We start from the raw sequence: 19,984 nt of genomic DNA on the forward strand, positions 1-19,984 counted from the left end.
GTAAGGACGGGCGGGTTGTATCTGGTCTGGTTTTGAATCCGTTGCCTAGACTAGTATCCAGCACTCGAGCATCCAAATGCTGTCGCGTGAATGGGTGGCTGAGAGGCCACATCATCCTTGACAAAATCCTCCACATTATTTTTACCAGAGCCGGGACCCTGACATCACCTGCTGTGGTGTCTCCTGCTGGAGGCTGGGGCCGATCTGGGGAGGACAGCCAGCCCCTGACTGAGGGCTCAGCCCGGCAGATTCTTTTGCACGAAGGGGTCATTTTTGGCATCAGCAGCTCCACACAAACAGATGCTCTGTCTCCAAATCTTGGAATTGTCCTCGACCCCCCTTCAAGCCCCGCACCACTGTGCCAACTGGTCCGTTTGCTGTATCTGTGTTTGTGCAGTTAGTCTGGGAACCTGACCCCAGGTCTTGATAACTCGCCATTATTAAATTCTGTTTTGCTGCCCTTCAGATTGTGTGGGTCTCGACTTCTGGCTCTAATCCCCTGATGACCCCCGGAGCACGTTTTCTAGCACCTTTTCTCCAAGTCACCAATACAAGCCGTGAGTAGAAAACACCGCTCCCCTGCCCTCCGTCGCGCTTGTCTGCGTTGATGTCATCGTGCGTTTATTCTCTTGTTCCTCTCTGTCCCTCCCCAGCATGTCTTCTAATTGTCTTACGTGGGCCTGGAGCGCCACGGGCTCTCCATGAACCTGTCAGATGGACGAGTGGCTCTCCCTTTCCCGAGTGCGAGCTCTCAGCAGCAGCCATGTCCCTGAGTCCACACGCAGCATTATGACCGCGATTAGTAGGTCTGGCCCCCGAGCAGGAGGGTGGCCGTGATTCCGGCCAAGCCACGTGAGCCTCTTGCCATGGCCTCTGCCCCTAGGAGAGGCCCTCATACTCCCTGATATCAAGCGTGGCTGGCCATGCTCCTGATACCGGGCCATCTCTCAGAACCACCGCCAGGTCGAGCGACCTCCTGTCCCCTACACCTCCCCGGGATGCCTGTCCTCAGACTTCCAGTACCCTCCCTGGATCTCTAACAGCCCCCTACCCACGGAGCTGAGACTGCTCTCTCCACCATCTGGCCACTGTAGTTAGGCCCTGGCCTGGCTCCCCCAGGAGAGGCTTCCCCAGTCACCGTGCCACCAGATCTCTAGAGTTGTGGGAAACAGATCGCTCGAGAAGCAGCAAGCAGCACTCCAAGAAGGTAACACAGCTCCCCATTCTGGGCCCTGGGCCCAGCTCCTCACGGCACTTACAGGTTGTTTGGCGCCATCTTAGAGCCATGCTACCTACCACGGGGCTTTCTCCTCTATTGAACCTTCCGACTCTCTGAGGCTGAAGCCTGTGCAGGGAGGAGCAGCTCACAGGAACCGAGGAGGAGGATCGGCTCTTTTCACAGCGTCGCTACCTTCCAGGAGTGGTCAGACCCAGGGCAGTTACTGAGAATCCAAAAGGCAGGGACCCGGGGCTAACTGGGCTTCCTGGAGAAGGGCTGGGCGAGGGGAGGCAGCTGACCGTCCCCAGGCCCTGGCCTCTTACCCTCACGGAGCCTCATTTCACTGCCAGCCCTGGGGTTGCCACCACAGGAGCACCTCCCCCGGCCTCCAGCCACGAGCCCAGCAAACCTAGACCCTGGGGTCTGGCCTCAGAACATGGAGCCCACACCTCACAATTCAGCATCAAATCAGTGTCAGGGGCCTGGGGATGCGGTCAGTGGTAGAGTGTTCGCTTAGCATGTGGGAGGCACTGGGTTCCATCCTCAGCACCACAAAAAAATAAAATAAAGATATTGTGTCCACCTACAACTAAAAAATAAATGTTAAAAAAAATGTGGGGCTCGGGATAGAGCTCAGTTGGTGGTGCCTGCCTCACATAGGTTCAATCCCCAGCACCACAAAATCAATCAATCAATAAATCTGTGTCGTGGACAGTCAGAGGTTCTGGGAACAGCTGTGCATCAAGCAAAGACCCTGTCCTCATGGAACATGCATCCAAGTGGTGGGGAGGACCAATGGGAGGTGACATTTCAGGAAATAAGTGCCATGAGGGGAGGAAGAGTGCTGGGGAGGGAGGGAGGGAGGGTGTCGCCCTTTTGTGAGGGGCCAGGAGAAGGCCCCACTGAGAAGGCACTTTGGGGCTGAGTCCTAAGGAAGTGATACAGTTGAGCAGGGGCACTGGGAAAGAGCACCTTAGCAAGTGCAAAGGCAGGAACGTGCTTGGTGTGCTCAGAATAACAAGGAAGCAAGTGTGGTGAGGCGGAGTGAGCAAGGGGGAGGGCAGTGGGAGAAGGGGTCAGAGAGATGGAGCAGGAGCAAGGTCATGTGAGCCCGGCAGGCCACCGCAGGAACTTGGGCTAGCTCCGGAATTGGGAGGATCCGACTTGCATTTTAACCCAGTCTCTGTGGCCACTGTGTTGAGAAAGAAATCAGGGAAGGGGAGAGGCAGGGACAGTGGTGAGCAGGCAGAAGACAATGACTGGGGCCAGGGTGGTGGCTGTGAAGGTGGTGAGAAGTGGCAGACGTGTGGTGTGCTTTGTAGTCTTGCCCACAGGAGCTGCTGATGGAGAAACCTGGCAATTAATCCAACTTTCTGGCCTGAGATTGCAAGAATGGGGTTGCCGCTGGCAGAGAGGGGGAGGCTGCTCAGCCCCAGGGCCACGAAGGCCCCAGCAGGGTGTTCTCCAAGTCCAGAGAGAGACTCCGGAGAACTCAGTGGAGAGATTTGGGGATTTTTTTTTTTTTTTTTTTGCTTACTCTTTGGTCGCAGCAGAATTCAGTGGAGAGTTGTGTCCTGCCCACAAGCAGGGGAATACACAGGACAGGTGGCTGCCGGCTGCACAGGGGGCTTTTTCAGAGGTTGTGAGAGCATTCTTTAACAACCAGGGAATGGCCAGCTCCCCCCACTCCCCTCCTTGCCGCATTCTTTTGGAGAGCTTCTTATCTCACTTTAAGCTTCCTCAGGTCAGTGTTTAGCCCACAGAGGACTTGGGAGGGACAGGTTGGGAAGGGGGAGAGGGAAAGCGGCTCTGGGCAGATGGAGTAGCGCATGGCCAACTGCTGCTCTGCAAAGTGGAATAGCCACGGGTCAGGCCCAGCCTGGAGACTGCTGTTCTGTGTGCCACTGAGTGAGGACAGCAGGGCCCAGGGTTGTGACCTCTCCACATCCAAGGAGAACGATCCAGTCCACATTAGACACTGAGCCTGGAAGGTGGCTAGAGAGAGAGTGAAGCTGCTCTCTCTCTCTCTCTCTCTCTCTCTCTCTCTCTCTCTCTTTCTCACACACACACACACACACACACACACACACACACAGAGTTGTCACCTGTTTTCTATTAAACTGAATGAAGTTTGGCCTAGACTTGTCTCCAGACTAGGGTGATAAAGTTTGGCCCCCAATGGCCTCTGTACATAGTGAAGGTGCCCTGCATACATACAATATAACCACCTTGTAACCCAGGAGTATACTCCTGTGACTCAGCAACTGAGTCTAGCCAATCTAGCTGAGCGTCAGGCAATCACAGGCTGTCAACTGATCAGACCTGGCCCACCGAAGGCCGGTGCCCCTGCAGCCGTCAGGCTGTTTCTGCCTGCCACTGCTTTGTGTGGCTATTAGTAGAAACTGCATGCTGGTGGGACAGAGCACGCTGAGCCCATTGTGATCGGTGATATTACCCGATGGTCACGAGTGAGCTGTCACTGACATCGACCAGGCACATCTGTGCCTTTCAATGTCAGCGTTTATTGAATAGCAATAAATTCACAGGCTGCGCCCCTTCAGCTGTGGCAGTTCTCCGGATGCTCACGGTCGCCTGGCAGGCATGAGCTGGCCACCCCAGGCTCTTTATTCCAGTCTTAATTACTAATATCTCAACACCTGAGTCACACATCAACTTCACAGTTACATACATAGGTGACAGAAAGGCAGGGGATACCTGAGACAGCCCCAGGGGTTCAGGAGGAGGGGCTGGGAGCTGGGAGCAAAGTCGGAGGACGACCCGCCGGACGCGTTGCTGTAGGTGCTCAGGCGCAGGGTCGTCAACGCACAGGGACTTATTCTAGCCAAGGTCCTGATGGAGGGCCATGTCACAGTGTCCGCCTAGAGTGTTGGCTTCGGGTGTCATCTTGGAATGGGCCTTGTGCCGTCGTAAAGGGCAGGACAAACGGCACCTTGCTTAAGCCTGAGGACAGAGAGCCACGGTGGTTTTCTGGGCAAGGCTCATGACAAGTGACCAGGTGACAGAATCAGAGTGTCCCCCCCCCCCAGTTATGGGCCACAAGCAAGGGGTGGCACCATTCCGTGGTCTGGTGTGTTCCATAAGCTCGTGGGCCGGCTTTTTCCCGGATGAGCTGGATACAAGCCATGCATCCACTTGCTTTGGATTAATTTGATAAAACACGGTGGCCATTTGATCAGCATGATCAGGTTGTGCCTTGTGGCTTTGCCAGGCAAATGGTGGCTGCTGACTTGTACGAACAAGGTGTGGAGTCCCTCCACCTCGGCACTTAGATGCAGTAGCTCATGGCAAACTGCCGCTTCACAAAATGGACGGATAGAGGGCCAGGCCCAGCCTGGAAACTACTGTTCTGTACGCCATTGAGTAACACAAAGCAGGGCACAGCCTGCTCTCCACACTAATTCCAGAACCTTCCTCTTGGTCAAATAAAACTTAAACCATCTCAGAATTTTCTCTAACATTTCACTACCCTGGGGCTCAGCTGACCATCACGTGGTGGGCACTATCTCAGAAGTGGTCAGGACTTTGAAATCAGAATGAGGCTCCCTGCCTGGCCCCACCCTTACCTGGCTCTGGGTTCTTAGGTCAGTTTGTTGGCCTCTGGAAGCTCCAGTTCCTCAACTGGGATGTAAAACTGGCCTCAGAGACTTGAGGCGGATTAAATAAGATGATATATGCTGTGCCAGCACCATGGGGGGGCCCCACAACAGCAACTGTAAATACCAGGAGCACATCTTGCTGGACACATCATTGTTGCTCAAGCCAACTGACCTTTTACTCTGCGGTTACACAAGATCCTGTCTTGGGAGGAAGGGGCCCTGGCTTCTGGGCCATCTGAGCAGATGACCCTGTCTACTAAGCCTCCTGCTCATGGATTTGGGTTGAGAACGAGGAGACTGGGCCTGTCGGTGGAGGGTCTAGAGAAGAAAGGCTGTCCTGGGCCACTTACCCAACGAGCAAGGCAAGGACCGAGTGACCTTGGGTGGAGCTGGCCCCTGTTCTCTTCCCAGATGGCTGAGTCCTGTCCTCAGGCTCTGCCAAGTCCTCCTGGACATTCAGTCAACAATGCTGCATTGTGAGCCCGAGGGCCCAGGGGGGTTGGAGATGATTAATTCAGAGCCCGTCCTGGTGTGGAAGAGGGCCTGGCTGGCTTCTTTCTTCAACCTGCTTTGAAACGTTCTGTCCCCTGAAGACTGTGGACAATAGAGCTGGGGTTGCTTCTGGCCTTGTCAGGGCAGTGTGTTCCGAAAGCTTTCTGGAATGACTGGTGAAAGACAAGGCCCCTTCAATCCTGGGAATCCCATTGGCCCACTCTGCCGCCCACGTCCACCTTCTGGGCCACGCTAGGAGCTGGCGCCAGGGGCTGTGGATTCCTCCTTCATTTGGTGAAAGAAGAGAAAGAAAACTGCCTTACCAGACGCAGAGTGGGCAAAAGTGACTTGGCCAGGGCTGGGCGGAGGGTAGCTGCGTTCCACAATGGAGCAGCTCAAACCCAGGGTCCGGACCTTTGCTGGGTGGGTGGCAGCACCATGAAGCCTGCGACGGCCTGCGACGGCCTCCACCCAGGAGCTGCCGGCCTGGCTCCTGGCTTCCCCCACTTCCTTCATCCCTTGGCTGCGCTGCATATGGTCATGGAGGCCTCGCTCAGTTCTCCCGGGCCTCCACCCACGCTCCTCTTGGACCAGGATCAGGGTGCAGTGGCAGTGTCTGTAGTCCCAGCTTCTCGGAGGCTGAGGCAGGAGGCTCACTGGAGCCCATGAGTTGGAGATGAGCCTGGGCAACACAGCAGGAAAGACCCCGTCCCATTAAAAAAAAAAAAAAGGATGAATATTATGCTACGGGTCAGCCAAGGAGTGTGGGGACCCATCATTGTCCTGACATGCCCAATGGCTGTGGCACAGGCTTGGTAACTGCCTCCACACCGGCCTCCTGTCTGCCATGAGACCATAGGCTCTGCCCTGGCTGGAGCAGGAGAGCCAGCAGCGCCACCTGCTGGTGGATGTCAGTGAGCACCGAGGGGGGCTCACCTGGAGCACGGCTAGGGTCCTGGTGCAGAGGAACCCTTCCTTTGCAGGCCCAGTGGGAGGGGTGTGATAATTTTTTCCCACTGCTCCCAAGTAGCCCAGGCCCCTCTGCAGTCGCCCCCTCGCCCCGTTGCCGCGCCCAGGCAGCCCTGGTTCTGCACAGAGCTGTAGTGCTCTCTCTTTGGCACCTGCCACCATGTTTCTGGATAAGGTTTCTGGTTCCGCTGTCTTGCTGGGGGTGTTCCCGGTGTGTCTCTTGTAAGTGGTGAATGGTGTGAAAGCAGCATTCTTGTCTTCCTGATGACCTGTTGGTGGACATTTTGGCTGATTCTGCTTTGGGCTGCCGCGAGCTTTTCTGCATAGGTCTTTTTGTGGAGGTGTATTTTCATTTGTATTGAAACATCGAGGTCCTCGGGTAAGTGCAGGGTTGATTTTGTAAACACTGCCTCCTCCCACTTGTATCGAGGCCATCATTTGGTGTGTGTGCTCGGTCTTTGTAATTTTAGCTGTTCAGTGGCCGTGTAGTGAATATCTCATGAGCTTTAAAAAACTGAGACATAATGGACACAGTATAATACTCATCCTTTTGTGTGTGAGTGTGGGGGGGGGGGACGGGGTCTTGCTTGCTGTGTTGCCCAGGCTCATCTCCAACTCATGGGCTCCAGTGAGCCTCCTGCCTCAGCCTCCGAGTAGCTGGGACCACAGGCGGCACCAGTGCACCCAGCAGTACTCAGTATTGAAAAGTGTGCAGTTTGGTGGTTTTGGAAAAGCCTCAAGCTATGCCACCATCTCTGCTTTCTGGTTTCAGAACGGGGAGGTGGTGGAGGGGGGACACCTGTGTTCTTAGCTATCAGCCTCACCTCTAGAACGACTCTAATCTGCTTCTTGTCTCTGCGGACTCGCCATGGTGGACATCTCATGCACTGTAAGTAGATCCTGCCGCACGTGGCCTTTGGGCCTGCTCCGTCCCCTTGGCCTGCTGTTTTCCAGGCTCATCTATGTTGTCTGCTTATGACAATAACATCACATCCAGACACATCGCCTTTCGTCTCTTCTTCAGTTGGTGGACATTTGGGTGGCTGTTGTTTTGTGGCTGGGGTGAATCATGCTGTTCTGAACGTGGGTGAACGAGTGTTTGTGTGGACGTGTTCTCAGTACTCTTGGGTCCTTGCTTTGGGGTGGAATTGCTGGGTTGTGTGGTTACTCTGCCCCACAGATTCCAGCCACCTCTGAACTGGGAGAGACTGGTGTGCTCAGCACGGGTCCCACCCTCTGCCGGGTACAGCCCCTCCAGGAGAGAGTCCTGGAGCTTATGCAGCTCGTGTCTCTCAGAGATCACAGGCCTGAGCTGCCGTCCAATGTCTGAAAACAGTTGTCTCACTCATTAGGTCATTGCTCTGCTGCTTATGGGAAGAAAGAATCAATATGGCCATTTCGTCAAGACTGGAAGCAGAAGACCCTTACATTTATAAAGTAGTTATTTCTGAAATATTCATGATCTAATATTCTTGGAAGATCTAAATCTGGATGTTTTTTTCACTGTGATTTACTCCCAGTGTCTGGTGTCCTTGTGTGTTTAGAATGCTTATGTGAACCTAATTTGGGTCGACTCCCTCTGGGGAGTCCTGAAGGGTTTAAGGGGGGCTGTTTTCTTCCAGAGATGACTGTGTTAGCTTCCACTACTTCCCCTCCTACTCTTTTGCAGTCAGTCTCTCATCACTCTGGAAAAACTAATCTGAGAAAACTTGCAGGCAATTTTGTCTGCTGGGAATTTCCTTTATCTCTTTGAATACATTGGAACTCTGGGGCTGTAGAAGAGTGGACCTAGGGTGTGAGTTCTCAAGACTACCACCACCATCACACCAGCATTATTGTCACCACCGCCGCCACCACCATCATCACCACCATCATCAGCTGAGCACCGTGGTGCTAGGAGCCACAGCAAAAGTATTGATACATGGCTCTTTTGGTTTAGATGACTGCCAGCGAACCATTGAGGATATGATTTTGTTAAGCTTTACATTTCATATGAAAATTGGACTCCTTGTTACGGGACTCGGGTTACTCATGTCACTCTTGTAATGGGAGAGTTCCCATTGGTTGGGGAAGGATAGTAGGAGGGAACTTCCGAGGGGAGGTCCAAGCGCCCGGTTCCGGTGACACACGTGGGTCGACCGGCTTGCTAGTAAGATGCACAGGGATCGCTTAGCGGCTTTTTTAAATAAAGCTTTGTTTCCCGCTTGAGCGGTTCGTGTTTCTGTGTCTAGCTGGGTTGCTGGCGGCTCGTCTAGCCGGATTGCGGCGGCTCGTACAGCCGGATTGCGGCACCGTGGCTCATGCCTGCAATCCCATTGGCTAGGGAGGCAGAGGTAGGAGGATTTCAAGTTCAAAACCAGTCTCAGCAACTCAGCAAGACCCTGTCTCTAAATCAAATATTAAAAGGGGCTGGGGATGTTGCTCAGTGGTTAAGCACCCCTGGGTTCAATCCCCAGTACAAAAAAACACAAACACTACCACCACCACCATCACCATCATCACCACCACCATCATTACCACCATTGTAACCCTCACCATCATCACCACCACCATCATTACCACCATTGTAACCATCACCATCATCACCACCACCATCATTACCACCATTGTAACCCTCACCATCATCACCACCACCACCATCTTCACCACCATCATCATTACCACCATTGTAACCACCACCATCACCATCATCACTACCACCATCACCATCATCACTCTTCATTACTATCTCAGAGCCTGCTGGCAGTCTCTTTTCTATCTACCCTCCTTTCACTAAGAGTACAGCCTCCAAGATGCCAGACTAAGGCGGAGCTCAGCTGTGGGGCCCTTTCCTTGTGAAGGCCTCTCATTGTCCTCCTGACTGTTAACCTCCAAAGATCTAAGTTCCTGTTACCAGTTTTGACACCAGCGCAGCCCTGCTGCTATGGCTCATTCCTGTGAGCTCCTCCGATTTCCTCTGACTGGTTCCTCACATGTGAATGTGACTTTACAAGGTTCCAGTTAGTCTCGTGAGGTCAACAATGCATTTTACTAATCAATCCTGGGTCTAGTTATACTTTTTAGGATATTTCATTGGCCACATAGACCATTCTGTTGGAAGCAGAAGACGTCCGTGTCAGTGACTTCATCTGTGATAAAGGCAGTAGCCCTGATTTCTGAGGACAGTTGAAAGGGGCAGAGAGATGAGTAAAGCACAAAATTGTAACACAAAGCACTGTCAATTCCTTCCAAGGCTAAGGTAGGCCGGGGCCAGAGCAAGGCTCCACTGCAGTCTGGGAGGTTCCATGTCTTGGGCTGGTCTCTGTTGGTGGCCAGTAGCTGTTGAGAGCCACAGCCAAAGGGGCCCCAGCAAACTTTCAGACTGCCAGCTGATGATTGGCTCACAGCCGCCCCAAAACTTCTAGCTGATTGGCTCCTCTGCGATGATGCTCATTGGGCTGTTTCCACGCCCTTCAGACTGCCAGCTGATGATTGGCTCACTGCAGCCCCAGCAACATCTAGCTGATTGGCTCCTCTGTGGTGATGCTCATTGGGCTGTTTCCCTGCCCTTCAGACTGCCAGCTGATGATTGGCTCACAGCGGCCCCAGCAACATCTAGCTGATTGGCTCCTCTGCAGTGATGCTCATTGGGCTGTTTCCCCGCCCTTTCAGACTACGGAGCTGCTCATTGGGGGACTTTTTTTGGCTCTGCCCACGAGACCCAGCCAATCGGCCTCAAGAGCAGGAGGAGTGGGGGGGGGGTAGAGAGGCTTGTGGGAAGCCGGTGGTGGCAGTTGGGCTCTGAGGGTTTTTCCTGAGGAGCTTGTGTGGTTCGGTGTGTGGTTCTAAAAATAAAGTTCGTTTCAGCTTGACAAGTGGCTCCTGAATTGTGCCCAGCCAGACTGCAGCATTTGGTGGCCTGTACAGGGAACAACTGAGGGTAAGTGATAAGGTAAACTGCTCGCCCCTGAGGGCAGGGCGAGAGGATGGGGAGCCATTTTAAGATTCTTCTTTTGTTTTGTTTTGCTTTTGTTTTAAGTTGCCTGACCCTGGAGATGAGTGAGACGGAAGAAAAAACCGCTCACATCTGAGGAAAAACTATTTGCGTCTGAGGAACAGATAGGGAGCAAGGGTGGATGGGCATTTCAGGAAGATGGAAATGATTTTGTGTTGTTCCATTTTTGTTTCATTCCGTCTCGGCTTTGTTTGGCGTCATGTTGTTGGGTTGTATTATAGTAGAAATATGGGATCAGAAATTAGTAAAAAACAAACCGAAAGAGTGTTAAGTAAATTGTTAGAGGAAGGAGGCATCCCAGTAAAATCAAGAACAGTCAGGGCATACGTTGATACAATACAAAAATGTAGCCCATGGCTTTTTAAGGAGGAGTTGTTGAATATATCACAGTGGAACCATCATGGTGAAGATTTAAAAAGAATAGAAAAGAAAAGCCCAGGGACTCTGCCAGTTGGCACATTGACATTGTGGGCGAACGTATCTGGTTTGCTTAGTCCAAAGCCTTCAGTTCAGACAATGGTAGAGGAAGGAAAAGACACATTGATTCAAGTAAAAGAGAAGGTCTCTCAAGTTAGTCAGAAAGAGGAAAAGATTCAAGTACAAGAGAAGGTCTTTCGAGCTAGTGAGACAGAGGAAGGAAGTTTAGAGCAGAAAAAGCCATCAAGGGAAAAGTTACAACAGGAGACTGCTACTAACACCTTTCTATCACCAGAGGGCGTAGGTGTCCAACCAACAGCGCCACCTCCATATGCTGGGAGGCTCCCAACCCCCGCAGTTGATAGTTGGGATCCTGAGACAGGATCTCAAGTATGCCCTGTATTTGAGCAGGCAGGAGGGCAGCGAATTCACCATGCTTTAAATTTCAAAAAAGTGAAGCAGCTAAAAGAGGCTGTAACAACCTATGGTCCTCAAGCACCCTTCACTGTAAGCATGGTCGAATCCATTACCAACTTGAACATGATGCCAGCAGATTGGGCTAATATGTGTAAAGCTGTGCTAAATGGAGGACAATACCTGTTATGGAAGGTTGCCAATGAGGAATTTTGCAAGGAGATGGCTAGGCAAAATGCAGCAGCTGGTTATCCTCAGAGAAATCTAGATATGTTGTTAGGAAAGGGACCTTATGAGGCTCGGCAGCAACAAATTGCATATGATCCTGGTGTATACGCACAAATTGCTGCAGATGCGGTTAGGGCATGGAAGACATTACAAGGGCATGGAGGTTTACAAGGTCAGTTATCTAAGGTAATACAAGGAGCTAATGAATCTTACGCTGAATTTGTAGATAGGCTTATTCAAACAGCTACCAGAGTTTTTGGGAATACAGAACAAGCAATGCCATTAATAAAACAACTGGCTTATGAGCAAGCGAATCATTGGTGCAGAGAAGTCATTAGACCATGGAAACATGAAGATTTAAACACATATATTAAATTATGTAGAGACATTAATGAACAAGGGCAAGTCGTGGCAGCTGCAGTAAAACAGGCTTTAGATGCTAGAGACATTAATGAACAAGGGCAAATCGTGGCAGCTGCAGTAAAACAGGCTTTAGATGCCAGGCCAAGAACATGCTACAATTGTGAACAAACAGGACATTTTAAAAGGAATTGCCCCATAGGAGGAGGGTTTAATAAAACTAGGTATCAAAGGAGTAGAATACCGGGTATTTGCCCACTATGCCGTACAGGGAGACATTGGGCTAATGAATGCCATTCTCAAACCACCATAGAGGGTACTCCATTATCAAAAAACAGACAAGGACCAGGTGTTTACCCACGATATCATGGAGAAAGTCATCGGGCTCCATTGCCAAAAAATGGACGGGGGGCCCAATGCTCCGGGGCCCAAGACCACAAATATACGGAGCACTGGAGGAACCCAGCAACCCCCTCAGGGTAGTGCCCAGGACACATTGTCCATCAAATCCCTCATCAGACAAACCAGAGGGAGCGCAGGGTTGGACATCTGCGCCTCTGCCAGATCAGTACTAACTCCAGAGATGGGAGTTCAAATCATTCCCACAGGGGTGAAAGGACCTCTTCCCAAAGGAACAGTAGGCTTATTATTGGGACGCAGCTCTTCTACTCTAAAAGGACTTATGATAAGTCCTGGGGTAATTGATCCCGATTATGAAGGTGAAATAAAAATTATAGCCAGTTCTCCAAAGGGTATATCAGTAATTTCACCAGGAGATAGAATAGCACAGTTACTAATAATACCCAGCCTACATGATAAATTTTCCAGTCATACTGTAGAAAGAGGTTCCAAGGGATTAGGCTCCACAGGTGTAGACTGAGCTATGCTTTCTTTAAATTTAGATTCTCGCCCCATGCTAAAACTAAATATTCAAGTAAAAGAGAAGGTCTTTTACTTTTAATATTAATGGGCTACTGGATACAGGTGCAGACCTTAGCATCATCTCTCATCAAGAATGGCCAAAACATTGGCCATAAGCCACTCAAACGCTTTGAGGCCTAGGAGTGGCGACTAATCCCCATAGAAGTGCAATGGTATTAGATTGGAAGGATCCTGAAGGATGTGAAGGAACTATACAGCCATATGTATTAGATCATCTTCCCATAAATTTATGGGGACAAGATGTCCTAGATCAATTAGGTTTGACATTAACAAATAACATCAACCAAAATGCACCCACTATTATGACTAGACAAGGTTTTAGGAAAGGAAAAAGATTAGAAAAACAAGAACAAGGTATAGCAGCACCAATACAAATAGATCAAGGAACGGACAGACATGGGTTGGATATTCAGAAAGGGCCACTTAGACAATAAAAATTACTTGGAAATCAGAAAGACCAGTATGGGTTCCTCAGTGGCCCCTGACTAAAGAAAAGATACGATACAATTAGCGGAAGGACATATACAACCTTCTGTATCTCCCCATAATACTCCCATTTTTGTCATCAAAAAGAAATCTGGTAAATGGAGATTATTGCAAGATTTAAGAGCCATTAATAATGAGATGGTTATTATGGGACCTGCTCAATCGGGGATTTCTCAATTGTCTGCTTTGCCAAAAACCTGGTATGTTTTAGTTATAGATACTAAAGATTTTTTTTCAATTCCAATTCATCCTGAGGATAGTCCACGTTTTGCATTTACTATCCCTGCACTGAATCATGAAGGTCCTGATCAGAGATATGAATGGAAAGGACTCCCTCAAGGGATGGCTAACAGCCCAACTATGTGTCAAATTTAAGTTAACAAAGTAATCCAGCCACTTAGAAATCAAAATCCTGAACTACAAATATTTCACTATATGGATGATGTATTATTAGTACACAAAGATAAAAACACATTGCTAGAATGTTATGCCACACTTACAAATTTATTAAAAAATTATAATCTAGAGATAGCAATAGATAAAGTACAATTAAATTTTCCAATTAATTATTTAGGAGTTCTATTATCCTCAACCATGGTCCGTCCACCAAAAATTCAAATACGAGTAGATCAACTCAAATCACTTAACAACTTTCAGAAGTTATTAGGAGACATAAATTGGATAAGGCCTTATCTAGGAATACCAACAGGAGAGTTGGGACCTTTATTTGATATCCTAAAAGGTCCATCAGATCCAAATTCACCCCGAATGTTAATGCCTGAAGCAAGAAAGGCATTAAAAATCATTGAAACATATATGGAAAATATGCATTTGGATAGAATTGATATAAGTTTGCCATTATTATTTATTGTACTACCAACAAAAAATATTCCTACAGGAGTATTTTGGCAAGAAGGTCCATTATTATGGATACATTTATCTTATTCTCCTAACACTATTCTTACTAGGTATCCTGAGGCTGTAGGACAATTAATACTCAAAGGAATAAAAGCAGCAATGGGAGTGTTTGGAATTTCTCCCAATAAAATTATTACTCCATATACTATGAATCAAATTGATGAGTTAGCTAATGAGTTAAATACTTGGGCAATAATCATGTGTAAATCTAATGTTTCATTTGATAACCACTTACCATCTAATCCTTTATTGTCTTTTTGGTCATCGCATCCTGTAATTTTTCCAAAAATGACAAGAAAAGCACCTATCATGAATGCTCCAAATATATTCACTGATGGGTCAAATAATGGTACAGCAGCAATAGTTACACCTGATCAAACTTTTACATTTTTAGTACCCAAACAATCAGCTCAAAAGGTAGAGCTTAATGCAGTATTACAAGCTTCTGTGATGTTTAAAGATTCTGTATTTAATTTATTTTCCGATAGTCAGTATATAGTTAATGCTATAGTATCCCTTGAAGATGCTGGTAGGATTTCCCCTTCCTCTACTGTTTTCTCTTTGCTTTCCACTATACAAAGTCTAATCTGGGACAGAAAAGATCCATTCTATTGGACAACCTAAGGCAGGCATGGTCCCTAAGCCACATGCTTGTTGTTTAAACAGAGAGGGGGAGATATTGAGAGCCACAGCCGAAGGGGCCCCAGCAAACTTTCAGACTGCCAGCTGATGATTGGCTCACAGTGGCCCCAGCAACTTCTAGCTGATTGGCTCCTCTGCAATGATGCTCATTGGGCTGTTTCCCCGCCCTTTCAGACTATGGAGCTGCTCATTGGGGGACTTTTTTTGGCTCCGCCCACACGACCCAGCCAATCGGCCTCAAGAGCAGGAGGAGGGGGGAGGTGGAGAGGCTTGTGGGAAGCCGGTGGTGGCAGTTGGGCTCTGAAGGTTTTTCCTGAGGAGCTGTTTTGTTTGGTGTGTGTGGTTCTAAAAATAAAGTTCGTTTCTTTTGACAAGTGGCTCCTGATTGTGCCCAGCCAGACTGTGGCAAGTAGCCTGAGCACTAAAGTGGAAGTCAGCATGACCTGAATCTAAATCCTTATCAGACTCTTGTGGTCTGTGACATCATGCTGTGCCTCTATACCTCAGTCTCCTAATCTTTAAAAGAAGGTAATAAATAATTGCTGGTTATCTCCCAGGATTAGTGCAAAGCCAATGACATCATGTGGATGAGATGCCTCTGTCTACAACAATACCAGAAGTCTTTAAGAAGAGGAGTCAGGGTCGAGGTGGAGACAGGACACTCAGCCCTAGGATACACCTTCAAGTCACTGAACACCTGATTAGAAAAACAAAAAGAATTGGTGTGTGTATATATTCAATACCATGGAGGTATGCAGGCTGAAGAACCATGAATTTGAGACCTTACCAGCTAGCACAGACGAGGCAGGCCAGGAGAGAAAGGGCCCCACAGTACTTGGTACATGGAATATCCCAATTTCTGAACATTAGAACTTGAACTCAGAATAAAAAACCACAGGCAAATGAGTGTTTTCCTTCCTAATTATTTCATGCCTTCACTTTTCAAAAAAATAGGAGGTTTTATCTTTTTAGATTTACAGAAAACTCGAGGGCAAGTACTGAGTTCCCGCGTATCACCCCCCATCCCCCATTTTCCCATTACTAGCCTCTCTTTCGAGCGAGGTGCATCCGTTGCGGTGTGTGGGCCTGCACTTGTCTTGGGGAGTTGACAAATCATTGCTTTGAACTATGTGACAGCAATCGCTAGACAGCAAAACGCTGCTCTTGGGAGCCCCACATTGCAAGGGCGCCCAGTGAACAGCCACCTGCAAGGAGATTCCCACTGATGGGGGGAATTCCGTGTTTGCCCTGGAACTCACTAGTTCAAGAAGCCTTGATTCCCAATGCAGCCCCCAGAGGTGGAGGAGGTGGGCGTAACCTGCCACACCCCAAACGAGGTGTTTTTGCCATCTTTATCCTGTTTTCCTCAAGAAGCCTGTCGCACTGAGACCCTTTGATGTTCCTACCTATGAAAATAAAACGCAGGCTCTTGTTCCCTGTCAGACCTGTCTGCATCAGAGCGGTCCCAGGGGACCCTGCTTTTCACTCAGCTCCATGCCTGTCTTTATCTCTTAACTCCCTCAGGCCCTGTTCAAACTGAGGACACGCTGCCCGGATCTCGACAGGCACTGACAGGCCACTCCCACCCGGGGCACGATTACAGTGGGGTTCACTCTTGGTGTTGAGTTGGGGTGAACTCCAGTCAGTGCCCCGCCATGAGGAGGAAGAACTTCAAAGAGTGAGGAGGACAGCCAGCAGAGGGAGGGCCGCTGCCCTGGTGTGAGGCTGCACAGTAATCAACTCGCTCACGCTCATCTGCAGACTGCAGCTGCACCGGCCCGCCCCATCCTATCCATCCCCTGCTCACAGACGTGGGTGGCCTCCACTGGCTGACCGCCCCAGGAGGCGGGAGCAATGAAATGTCAACCCCCCGCCCCCAGTCCTCCAAGTTCTTTCTTTGAGGTTCCTAACAGGCACACCGGGGTGCTGCAGCCCTGGGGTTGAACATGCGCCTTCTCTGGGTTTGGACAATTCTATCTGATGTGGGTCCATCGTTAAAGTACATTGCAGAATAGCTTCATGGCCCTAAAAATCCCGAGCCCTGCCTGCCTGTCCCTTTTCACCCCTGGCAGCTACTCATTTTTCCAGACTCCACAGCTCTGCCCTTCCCAGAGAGCCCCTTGAAATCACGCACATAGCCTTTCCAGGTTGGCTTCTCTTAGTGATGTACATTTAGGATCCCTCTGGGCCATTTCCTTTTTGGCGTGTGTGTGTGTGTGTGTGTGTGTGTGTGTGTGTGTACTGGGGATTGAACTCAGGGGGACTTGACCACTGAGCCACATCCCTAGCCCTATTTTGTATTTTATTTAGAGATAGCACCTCACTTATGCAGGAGCAGGCTTCAAACTCTCAATCCTCCTGCCTCAGCCTCCAGAGTCACTGGGATTACAGGCGTTCAGCACTGTGCCAGGCTTGGGCCATTTCTTTTTTGTTTTTTTTTTATACATCCATGACAATAAAATGTATTTTCACATATTATACATACATAGAATATAACTTCCCATTCTGTGGTTGGACACAATGTGGAGTTACACTGGTCGTGTATTCATATGTATGAGCACAGGAAAGTTATGTCCAGTTCATTCTACTGTCTTTCCCATCCCATTCCCCCTCCCTTCCCTTCATTCCCACTTGTCTAATCCAATGAACATCTGCTCTTCCCTAAGCCCCACTATTGTGTGTTAGCATCCACATATCAGAAGGAACATTTGGCTTTTGTTTTTTTGGGGGGACTGGCTTATTTCACTTAGCATTTTAGTCTCCAGTTCCATCCATTTACTGTCAAATGCCATAATTTCATTTTTCTTTATGGCTGAGTAATACTCCATTGTGTACATATACCACATTTTCTTTACCAATTCATTTGTTGAAGGGCACCTAGGTTGGTTCCATAGTTTAGCTACTGTGAATTGAGCTGCTTTAAACATTGTTTGTGTCACTGTAGTATGCTGATTTTAAGTCCTTTGGGATATGCCAAGGAGTGGGATAACTGGGCCAAATGGTGTTCCATTCCAAGTTTTCTAAGAAATCTCCATACTGCTTTCCAGATGGTTGCACCAATTTGCAGTCCCACTGTGCCATTCCTTTTAAATGCTGGATTAATCCACTGTCTGGATGTGCCATGGTTTGGTTACTCATTCACCTATTAAATAACACTTGGTTGCTTCCAAATTTTGGCAATTGTATAGATTTTGTTTCGTTTTGTTTTGCAGTACTGGCTCAGGGACTGGCAGGGACTGCGGACTTGAACCCAAGGATGCTCAACCACAAAACTAATTACCCCCAGTCCTTCTTACTTTTTGAGACAGCCTCGCTAAATTGTTGAGGTTGGCTTTGAGCTTGCGATCCTTCCGCCTCAGCCTCGGAGCCTCTGGGATTACAGGTGTCTGCCAGTGCACCTGGCTCAAATGACTTTTGAATGCTATTATTTTTAACTTTTCAGAGCTGTTTTGTTTTAGATGTGTCTTTTTATAACAGCACAAAACATAAATTTTTATATATATTTTATTTATTTTTATGTGGTGCTAAGGATTGAACCCAGTGCCTCACGCATGCTAGGTGAGCACTCTACCACTGAGCTACAGCCCCAGACCAACAAAACAAATTTTAAAAAACAAATCTTCAGGGAGGTAGGCAATAAAGGAAACATAGCAAAATATTCATTGTAGAATACAGGTGGCAGGTATCTACAGCTTTTTCAGTTAGCAGAGGATAAGTCAGAAACAAAAACAGAAGTCCTCTGGAGCTTATGTGTTGTATGTAAAATTCTAACAGGCCACTCGAGAATAATGGAGATGGCAGCACCTGGGCTTTGCCTTCTGGGGATGGTAAGTCACTTAGTTTATTTCATCCTGTTTTCTCTGGATGACCACGACAAATATCCAGCACTGTCCTGGGTGTTGCAAGAACTTGCCCGACGTGTGACAGAGGCTCCTTAATGAGCCAATCATTCCATTTTCCTGGGGAGATCAGGAAAGGCGCTGTGCTGTGTCACCAGCAGAGGGCGCATCTAACACAAGCAAATGCCCAGCTTTCCACCTGTCCTTCCTTCTGGAACATTTTTTATAAAAATGCAAAGTTCAGTGTTAAAAACCAGCCTTCCACATTGAGCCCACCATTCTGGGGTGTAAGTGCCCTCTCCAGGGCTGCAGCAGCCTCCTGGTGGTTCTGGCCCGTGCTCACATGTGACTTGCCTTGTGCTCCTATGCAGGGCTCCACTTCCACCCCTGAACTTGGAGTTAGACTGGCTCAGGGACTGGCAGGGACTGCAGACTTGAAGAGCCTTTGGTGCTCTCAAGGGTCGCCTCCCATTTCTCAATGTTCATCCTCAAAAGCAGGACGACAAAGAGCCTGTCAGTCGCCTGTTGTCACCTTGCTCCCCAAGGCCTGCCTAGCTCAGCTTGGGTACGATTACCTGAGGAAGCAATGGAGCAAGCTCCCCTCTGCCTTTCCCGCGTGGTGGGTTAATTGTGTGCCCCCCCAAACATGTTGGGGTCCTCACTCCTGGTACCTCATAATGTAACCTTACCTGGAAATAGGGAATTGTAGATATGATCAGGAAGACGAGGTCACAGGTGAGCCCTGATCCAGTCCTCATACAGGGGAGATTTTGTGAACAGGAGCTTGTAGATCAAGGGATGCCACACACTGAAGTATGCTGGAAACCACCACCAGCTCAGCAAGAGGCCTGGAACCACCCTCCCTCAAGGCCTGGGGAGCGGGGCTCTGCCTTGCAGCAAACCTGCCCACACCTTGGACTTCTGGCCTCCAGAGCTGCCATGAACTGTTAAGTGTTGTTTGAGCCGCTCAGTTTATTGCCCTGGGAAACCACCTTCCTCCCCACAGGGAGTGTTCTTGTCCTCAATCTCACTGGGAAGAGAAAGCCCTGCTCCTAAACAAAGGCCGAGTTCTGGGGGACCCTGGGATCTGCAGGGTGGGACCACAGGTGTTCGCTCCAGCCTTGTGCAAAGGGGGTGTGCCGCCTTTGCACACAGGTGGGCGGAGCATGTCCTGTGGAGGGGACTCTAGGAGGGGCCTTGGAGGGGTCTGGGTCCCTGGTCTCCCCTCAGATGCATGTCCTGTGTTTTCCCTGGACCTTTAGCAACTCTTGATGTCACGGCAAGGTCCCACCTTGCTCCAGAGAGCAGACTAGAGGCACGGTTCTACCTATGGCTGGAGTGACTCAAGGCATGGGGTTCATGAGGCCCACATGGGGGTGGGGCAACGGGTCCTAGATAGCATCTGTGGGCAGTTTCGTGGCAGACATGGGCAGAGTGGAGAGCCCCA

The sequence above is a fragment of the Urocitellus parryii genome, chromosome 5 (assembly GCF_045843805.1).
Source record: "Urocitellus parryii isolate mUroPar1 chromosome 5, mUroPar1.hap1, whole genome shotgun sequence".
In the NCBI taxonomy this organism is placed as follows: domain Eukaryota; kingdom Metazoa; phylum Chordata; class Mammalia; order Rodentia; family Sciuridae; genus Urocitellus; species Urocitellus parryii.